The sequence below is a fragment of the Lipotes vexillifer genome, unplaced genomic scaffold (genome assembly GCF_000442215.2).
Source record: "Lipotes vexillifer unplaced genomic scaffold, Lipotes_vexillifer_v1.1 scaffold1653, whole genome shotgun sequence".
In the NCBI taxonomy this organism is placed as follows: domain Eukaryota; kingdom Metazoa; phylum Chordata; class Mammalia; order Artiodactyla; family Lipotidae; genus Lipotes; species Lipotes vexillifer.
The window spans coordinates 49,411-59,484 of NW_006790988.1; positions in this window are offsets into that span (position 1 = coordinate 49,411).

The window sequence follows — 10,074 nt, forward strand, 5'->3', positions numbered from 1 at the left end:
TCTACAGTGCAGAAACCTATCTGTTCTTTCCTCATTGTTAAATTCCTCTCTTAAAATCCTTCTCCAAGGGAAAACTTTAATTTAGAAAGGTCATAGTTGGAGCTTCTGCCAAAAACAGCGCAGGCTGGGAGAACAGACAATAATTTTGTCACAGTAATCATTGACCACCAGAGACAATGGAGATAGCTTCTTTTTTCCCCTTAAGATGATATTTTTCTATTTGGTCATTTTAGTTATAACAACATATACCAGATTATTAAACCTCAAAGCCAATCTATTTACTTTACTGAAAGAATTTCTCTCAACCTTGAACACAAACACACACACACATACACATATCATTGGAAAGATATTTAAGGGAAATATTTCTGTCTAAACATGTACTTCTTGGTAGAATTCTGTTTTAAAACTGGTCAAATTTCTCCCATGAGAAGTGCCAGTTTAGAGATTCAAGGAGGCTGATCTGAAGCCTCAAAGTTTGGGGCAAGTGAATGTATTGAATTAGTCAGAGAGCAAACGCAGTAACAAACAGCCCCACATCTCAGTGGCTTGATATAGTCAAGGCTGTTTCTTGTTAATTCCAGTGAAAGTCAGCTGGTAGAGGCCTCTCTGTTGCGTTCAAGGACACAGGCTTTTTCATCAGTGGCTCTGCTATCATTTCTAGGGACTCAGACTCCTTCATCTACTGGCTCCAACATCCCTGAGGCCTCAGAATCTGTCACTGGATACCCTGACACCAAAGAGCAAACAAAAGAAGAGAGAGATGGAACTTCCCTCGTGGCACAGTTGTTAAGACTCCATGCTCCCAATGCAGAAGGCCCGGGTTCAATCCCTGGTCTGGGAACTAGATCCCACATGCAGGCTGAAACTAAGAGTCCACATGCCACAACTAAGGAGCTGGCAAGCTGCAACTAAGGAGCCCACAAGCCGCAACTAAGACACAACACAACCAAATAAATAAATAAATATTAAAAAAGAAAAAGAAAAAGAAAAAGAGAGAGAGCACTGAGGTTAGTGTGGGAGATTTTAGAGATCTGGCTTGTTAGTGGCATACCATCTCTGGTGTCCACATTCCATTGGCTGGAACTCAGTCACATGACCCCACCTAACTGCAAAGGAGTCTGGGAGATGCAGTTTAGCTATGTGCCCAAGAGAGAAAAGGAAACAGGAGTTGATGAATGCATAGCAGTCTCTTTATTACCAAATGTATTGAGAAACTACTGTGACAGTCAAAGTGTGTGACAGTTTCTCAGGACAGGTTAATTATGGCTTTTTGTTGCTGAAGACATTTAAATGGTCTAAGCAATTTAATTGTTCAGTGAATGATAAACCTTTCTGATAGGAGTTTAGGAAATGTGAATTAGGGATGCAGTAAAGGTCAAAACTGAGATGAGGCTGAACGATGGAGACCCATTTGGCACATAACTTGCTTTTTGTGTGGCATCTAAAAGGGTATGTTTGGGCTGTAGTTTCCTGAAGCACATGAGGCAGTGTGTGAATGCAGACTCCACAGGTGGCAATTATCAAAGGTCACTTCTGGAGCAGCCAAAGCCATCATTGGTTCCAAAGAGAACATACAGAGCCAGGAACAGAAAATTAAGTCAAAAGGGGTTAAGAGACAGGAAAATACAGAATCAAAATGGGATTGAAGGCAGTGGCCAAAAGGAGCCAGGAAATTCTGCCACAAACATTTATTTCCTCCATTTTCTGAATGTTCATTGAGCACTTTCAATGTGCCAGTTTCCATGTTGGAGAACTCAGTCTCTGCCTACAAGGAATCCAACATTCTGTTTGGGTGGACACTGGCCACGTGGTACATGGGTGAGCTTGTCTGACCTAAAGTCCAAGCTCGAGGGGAGAGGCAGACCTCTTCATGAAGAGATCTGACAAAACAGCAGCTTTAACAACTGCTAATATGTCTTCAAACAAAAGACCCTCCTTCTGAGATTGTTTCCATCCTTCCTAAGAATTCTAGGCCATGCCATAGCCAGCCCACATCATGGGAATGCTGAATCAGGGAATTTTAGATTTGAAAGAGCTCTTATAAATAGTCTTAGTCAGGGCTTTTTGTTTTCAGCAGAGGAAAGGAAATCTGTGATATGGCGGTTCCCATATCACTGTGGGTAGCCCAGCCCCAAAGACTCACTTTTTACACCAAGATCATGCAGTCAGCCCCATTCCCTTGATGTGTGATCTACGTGGCATGGAAATGATTAAAACTATTTCACTTCGCAAGCATCTATTGAATTCCCACTTATAAGACCCACTCACTCTCCTTGATGATCGGTCTTCACATGCCTCTCATGTCTTTTTCTTTAAACATGCCACTACGTTTCACTGAAGTTTCACCGCAATGGTCTTGGTTCTCCTCTCTGGAACTCTATGGAATGTGTATGATTTTTTCCCCCATTTTATTACATGTAATTAAATTTTATCAAAAAACTACTGCAACCGTTAAGAGTTTCAGCAAGTCAGGGAGAGCACATTCAGATGGAGCCCTTGAGAAAAATTTAATAAAGTACTCATACGTCCAAAGACTTAGATAGGATTAAAATGAAACAATGGTGTGATGCACTAACCAGAACTGGCCACAGAGGGGAGCCATTACCACCTTCAGCACCCAGGAGGGGCTGGGGTCGGAACTGGTGAACTTCAAGAGAGAACCAAAGACTGAATCTGTGTTTGGGGTGGAAAGATTCACCAGCATCCTTGAACCTACTTGAGAAGGTGCCGAGGAAGGAGAACAGACCTCCCCCTTCTCCTGCCTGCCCCTCCCATTGGCAGAACCTGACCAGAAGTGAGAGCTCAAGGGAAACCTATTGATGCAAGTAATGAAAGTCAGCTTCTCAGCTCCAGAACAGGATGGAGAAGACGGGGTGGGTGCAGAGGGGCAGATGGAGAATACCAAGCCCTCCCATCGTTGCCAGGCACTATGCTATCCCTGAATGTGGAGGAGTTGGGGAAATAGTCTTGGTCCATGACTTCACAGAATTTACTGTAAATTCTGCATTGGTGCATGTACCATTGGGTCATTGGTACATGCACCAATGAACTTGGCTAAGCATTTGAAGGAAAAAATAGGCACTATAGGAGATAATAATAAGGGATCACTTTTAGACTGGAGATCTTCCTGTGGATGTACCATTTCAGCTGAGCCAGACAAGTGGATGATTAAAAAAGAGCATCCCAGACCGAGGCAGAGCATGAACAAAGGCCTCTGACACATACAGTTCTTTAGATATTTGACTGCTTGAACTTCATTTGAATTTCTGTGAAATACATGGGTGTTATTTCTTAGGAATTGCCCCCTAGAAGTGCCCAGATCAAATGGAAAGACAGTGGCTTGGGAGTCATGAGGCCTGCTTCACCAGCCCTGTGTCTGGACCTCACTGTCCAGGAGACATGGCCCAGGTCACTGTGTCTGTCTTTGCTTCCACTTATTATCTGTAAAGTGAAGATGTCAGCTTGTTGGCCCAAGTCCCTTCCAGTTCTAAATTGAATGCTGGTCATGGACTTTATCTTTTTAAAGGTGTTTTTCAACACTTTTCAAAATTCTATTTTCTGCTACGTGAATGCCCAAGAGCAATTTAAATTTTCTTTAGATCTTCAGATGAATGGCAGTTGAATGAGATCTGTGCTGAGCACAAGCTGAGTTCTGTGCACAGTTCTACAGGGATTAAATAATATTCTTTGGTATTTGGCCAAAGTAAAAACCCCAAGTCATAAAACTAAGGGAAGAGACTCTAGTTGTGTCTGTGGTTTTTAGATAGAGTATGTTTTATAGGATCAGAGAGTATCTGGGTCACCTCTCTGACCCCATCCCAAAGCTTGATTCCCCTTCCAGCAGCCCCACCCTGCTTACACAGACCTGGGACAAACACTGAGAAAGGCCATGATGTTACCAGTCAACTCTGGCTTCTCTGAATGTCCCTTTACATCAACCTGAAATCTGTCTCCAAGATGTTCCCTCAGATTCCCCATCATTCTGCTTTGGGTCCTATGGAATTGGATGCCTTTCAGAAACTCTAATTACCATGTTCCCTCTTCCTTCCAGATTCTCAGACCCTCCATTCTGTCATGCTGGAACACTGCTCTCTTCCTCTCCAAAAAACTCCTTTCTTCTCCCTCCCGAGAACAATACTTCAGGTCTCAGCTGAAACGACTCCTCCATGGGGCAGCCTTGCTGCACTGAGTTAAGTAGGATGCCTTCCTATCATTCAGGCTGAGCAGCTGTCTGTCACCTGCCTTTGCTTTATCACTTGTCTTCCCTCAAGACTCATGCTCAGAGGGAGCCCAGATCATGTTTGCTGCTTTAACCCGGCACCTAGAGCAGCGGTGAGGGACGTTTGGTTAATTTCCACTGGAATGAGGGATTTTAAGAAGACCTGGGTTTTGCTAAGAATTTTGGAGTCCATAGACTAGAGTAAGAACTAGGAACACTTTACTACAGAGCTTTAGATAAATGACCTATCACAGGCATTGGGTGCCTTTAGATATCTGTCTCCATGTGGTGAGAACACTTTAAAAGATGTGATGAAAATCATAGTCTCTGTTCTGGCTGATTCTGAATTATTTTCTGTGTGTCACAAATTGTAAACAATGGTTTGTTGTTAAGTTGAAAGAGCAAGTTTCCAAACAGTGTCAGCTGTGAACGCTATTTCTGTGAACGAAGGTTTATACACACACACACACACACACACACGAACACAAAGAGAAGGTCACAGCTTTTGTGGATCTACAGTGGTGGGATATAGAAATGTTTAGAATCTCAGGATAAAATCAAAATACTATAAATCATATGAGCTTTTAAAAAACTGTCAGGATTCAAAGAATTTGAAATCTAAAGGTCTGAGAGAATGTTCATTGACGTTTGTGCTATGGGAAAGGCCCCCTTTGCTGCTAATCAGGAATCTTCACCATCTTGGGGTCCACATGGATGTCTGCTCTGGCCCTCAGGTGAGGGATTTCTTGGACCACCACAATGTTAAAGATGCACTCTTTTTTAAAAATTTGTTTTTATTTTATTTTTTTATTAAGGTATAGTTGATTTACAATGTTGTGTTAATTTCTGCTGTACAGCAAAGTGATTCAATTATACACATATATACATTCTTTGTTATATTCTTTTCCATTATGGTTTATCCCAGAATATTGAATATAGTTCCCTGTGCTCTACAATAGGACCTTGTTGTTTATAACTGTTTCGATTTTATATCCTCAAATAATGTTGACCAAACTTTCATTAGAAAGTGATACTTGAATGGGAAAACCTTTCTGAATAATCAACTTTGGAATTAAATACTAGATGCAATTAGGTGTTACAAAGAAGGTCATAATATGGCCTGAAATGAGATGTTGTAGTGTGAGTTTTGGAGTGAGAAAAGCATGAAATGAGACAATGGTTTACCAAAGTCATCCTGTAACCAGCAAAGGATAATGAAAAACTGGAAGAAAAAAAGTCTGGTTACTTGGTTACAAGATGTACATGGTAAAGGTGTCCTTCAGGCGTAAGGGTTGTAGATTCACATGCACCAAGAACACAATCCCAGCTGCTTTATATTTAATTCCTATGAAAGAATCAGCTTCAAGATTTGCTGTTTTTAAATTAGGTTAGCTCTTTAGAAACCTATCCCTCAAATCAAAGGGAATTATGTAGATTAAAGCTGGGATGATATACATTAAAATATTAAACGTGGCAGCTTCTTTGGGACGGGATAAAATTATGAGTGGCTTGTATTTTCTTCTTTATACTTACATTTTTTCTAGTTTTTAAAGGTTGGTATTTATTGGCTGTAAATAAATAAATGAAGTGTTACATAATCAGCTTTTAAGAAAGAACTAATGCCAAAGGCAGTAAACGGTTGAAGCCAGCAGCATCTGTACGGTCCGGAAGATTTTTCATGCCAATGTGTCATAGCCTGACACAGCACAGATGTGTCCTAGCACCCTTGTTGGGAGGAATCTCATCCCCTCCAGGAGAAGTTGGCTCCTGGGGATACATGTGATTCATGACATACATCATTGAACATGGGCAGGAAAAGGAGAGAGGATGGGAGGCAAAGAAAAATACATTAAAAAAAAAAAAAGAAAAATACATAACCACCCTCCAATATGTTTAGACTGTTTTAGAGCCTAAAATGTTAGGAACAGATGTGAATCGACAGTCACTTTATACACTTAAGTCCCAGAATATTTGAGAAGGCATTTTTCATTCCTTCAACTAGAAGGGAGATTCCCATTCTAAGTCCTTTATCTGAAATAATGTGTGACTTAAACTACCACACCAATGTCCATCTCTAAGGATAGGGTCTGAATTTTTCTTCTGTCTAAATTTCTAAAGGTGTCTCTAGTGGTTCCCCAATCTATAAGATCGAATAGAACCAACTGCTAATTGTGAGAATGTCTCTAGTTCTGAAGAGGGATATGGCCCTCTAGGGAATTTCTGGTAATGAAGAAAAATGGTAGAAGGAAAAAAAGCCCCCTTATGAGCAGATGTCTTGGGCATATGATTTTGTCTATACAACCATTTCTGGAAACCTTCCTCACCTGTTCTTATCCCCAGCTCCAGAGATGAGCAGCTGACCAGGACTGGACAATCAAAGATACTTCCACTTTCTGGCCACAGTGACTGGCTTAGGTATGGACACTTGAACTAGACCAGGCCAATCGGTTACTCCCCAGGTCTTTTGCTGGAATTTTCTGAAAAGAGATGCCCTCTTTCCCCTGGGGTCATGGTCTAGAAAGATGCTACAGTCCCAGAGTTGCCCTCAGTCATCTTAGCCTCCTCAGGCAAGTGAAGCAATGCTAAGGAAAAGAGAGACAGGCCTCAGAGCATCATTTGCACACCTGGTCCAGCACCTGGAGGCCAAGTGCACCCTTTGAACTTCTCAGTTGCTGGACACAATAAATCTCCGTTTTGATGACAGTCAGTTTAGTTGACTTTGAAAGGTGAAAGGAAAGCCTTGCAAATGAGAAACTCCTGCGTAATAGGATAGATCTTATTCTAAGAGTGAATTCTGCTCGAATATAAAATATAGAAAAACTACTTGGGGGGCTTCCCTGGTGGCGCAGTGCTTGAGAGTCCGCCTGCCAATGCAGGAGACGCGGGTTCGTGCCCCGTTTCGGGAAGATCCCACATGCCGCGGAGCGGCTGGGCCCGTGAGCCATGGCCGCTGAGCCTGCGCGTCCGGAGCCTGTGCTCCGCAAATGGGAGAGGCCACAACAGTGAGAGGCCCGCATAACGCAAGGAAAAAAAAAAAAAGAAAAAGAAAAACTACTTGGGACTCAGAATAACTCATTCTTCTAATTATCAGAATTCTGGGGCTATTCATTTGCTACTTGGTCTGACATATCCCTGCTAATGCAAACTTACTGGTTTCTGATATTAATAATAAGCCCCATATTTTGAGCACCCATTATGCACCAAATATTATATTAAGCACTATATTTATGTTATCTCTCATTTTACCATGACCTTCAAGGCTGGTATTATTATCCTTGTTTTATAAACGGGGTAAGTGAAGTGAAGCAAGATGAAGAAATTTGCCTGAAGTCTCCCAGCTGGTAACTGGCCACACTGGCCCTCGGATCATGCAGCAGCTGGTCCTACTACACATGATTTTCCATCATGGCACGCTGCCACTTGTCTGCCAGGATCCCCAGGTCATCTCCCTCTCCAGAGGCTTATTGGACCCTTGCCTCCTTCCAGTCAGAGCGTCTGGTCAAGGAGAAAGGTCAGGCTTGGTGAAGGTCATGCACTGCTGACCCCCAGTCTGGCTCATTGTTCAGAACTCTCACCAACTCCTTCAGCTTTCCTGATCTTGACCACCACCCCGTATCAAAATCTACATGCCAAATATTTTATATTAACCCCTGTGGGGTCCATTTAAGTTTCCAGAACCGTCCTGATCATGGACATCAGGCACCACCTAAAAAGTGAGCTTCCCTAAACACTTGATGTTCTTCGTTTTCAACTGCCCTCCTAGGTCCATTTATCCCTCCTAATTCTGTTCTGCTTCCCTCCTTGCTACTGACTTGACTAGGTCTTTCACCAGTTCCTGTGCTTCTCTTCTTTCAGAGGTGGGCTTGTTCCACTTGCTGTCCTGGGGGAACCACCTTCCCTCGCTGACTCGGCCCTACAGCCCTCATACTCCAGCCCAGCTTCACAGACGCTCATTGTTCTGGACTGGTTCTCATAGGATCCACAAGCAGCAGCCAGGCCATGTAATCTGAATTCCCAGAGGAAAGCAGGATGAGGCAACTGGCAGATGTGTTAGTCTAGGTCCTCCGAGAAGCAGATGACAAGGCAGGATTAAAAGTGCTGGGATATTATTGGAGGAAGTGCCAGTAAAAGAGAATGAAAAGGGAGGCTGGAAAGGCTGGGAGGCCATCAGAATATGATGAGAATCTGACTAGGTGAAGGGGAGAAGAATGTGAGATTAAGTGGAGGCGTCATAGACTGTCTGCCATCAAGTTAAAAGAGGATTTGGCCAAGGGACCAGCGAGTCCTTGAGATAAAGCTGCCCATCAGAGAAGTCCCTTAGTCTTCCTAGTATCTCCAGTACCATGTTCAGTTCTTAGCAGCAACAGCCGTGGAAGGCACAGCCTGGGCACAAACGCGACAGTGTATTTCAAACCCTAGCAGCTGGGCCTTCGTAGGACTCAGCTCTCAGTGGTCGAGGGTCTGGAGACACATTCTTGTGGCCCCCATGGCAGGCCACTCTTGCTAGGATTTGCCTCTGATTCTTTAGACTCTGAAAGCCAATCCTGCTTGAGGAGCACAGAACACGAGAAACTTCACTGAGTAACACAGAAAGGCAGCTCCCATTGTGGGGCAGTGGATTTCCAGCTCCTCCAGGCTGCTCAGGAGTCCCCAGGGAATTGACTCAGGAGCAGCTTTGGGAGTCAAGAGGATGCTGATCTGATGGGATTCCAGACTTATCAACATTATGTCTACTAGAGAGGCTGACTTCTGACTTATTTCATACCCTGGGATCACGAGTAGGAACATTTATGTAAAAGAGCAGAACACTTAGAGAATTTTAAAGTCTCATTTGCAATGGGATCAGATGGGTCCAATTCTCCTGCATCTCTATTTCTCCAGTTCCCTAGCACAGAGCCTCACCTGCAGAGGCACTTAGTAAAGGTCTCTACTAGTGTATGAACAAATGAGGGAATGAATGGAATTAGTCCATGTAAATTCACTCTCAGAATGGCTCTTTTAGTTAGATTATCACTGTCCCCATTTTACTGATCACAACTTGATATTCACAGAGCTGATGTTAACTGGTCATGACAAGAAATTATTCAGCAGGGGCATTGAGAGTGAAATCCAGGTCATTTGAGCCCAAACCTTGAGACCTTTGTACTGCACTCCTCTGCAGACACTGTGTTCTAGGGCCTTCTTTAAAATCTCCTACTCTGTGTCTGCAGCGTCTAACTATAGACAGTGTAAGGCTCTACCATTTTCAGTTTTTCACAGTTTTTCTCTCTACAGGCCGTTGGCAACAACTACTCCCCATTCCAGGTTGTCAACAAGTTTAAAAAAGTAATCTGCACTCTGCTTAGTTCTACATTCCTCAGAAAGCTTTCAAATGCTCAGAGGCCATATCCTCTCATGGTACAGATGAATTACAGGCCTGGGGTGAGGGAACTTGCAGACTCATTGGTTCTCTTGTCATGATGTTTTCTCTGTACTTGAGAATGTGCACCATGCCCAGAGCAGAATTATTCAATTGTGGGCTGCTGCCAATGATGATGCAAGAGATGCTGAGTGAACAGGATGGATTTTTGCTGTGGCTCTTGCAGGAAATAAATCTTCTTGGTACTTAAAAGTTTGGATTATGTCTTTGATGTGAAATTTACATGGAAGGAAAACCTTGGAAAATTGGGCTAGCTAGGAAGATTGAAAATAAAAATAATAATAACTACTTTCTTGGGGGACCAGATGCAGTGCTAGCACTCCATGAAACTCATCTCATTTAATCCTCCAACAGCCCTAACAGTAGCTACAATTAATATCCTGGCTTTATAAATAAGGAAACTGAGTCTCAGATGGTAACTTGGCAAAGGAAA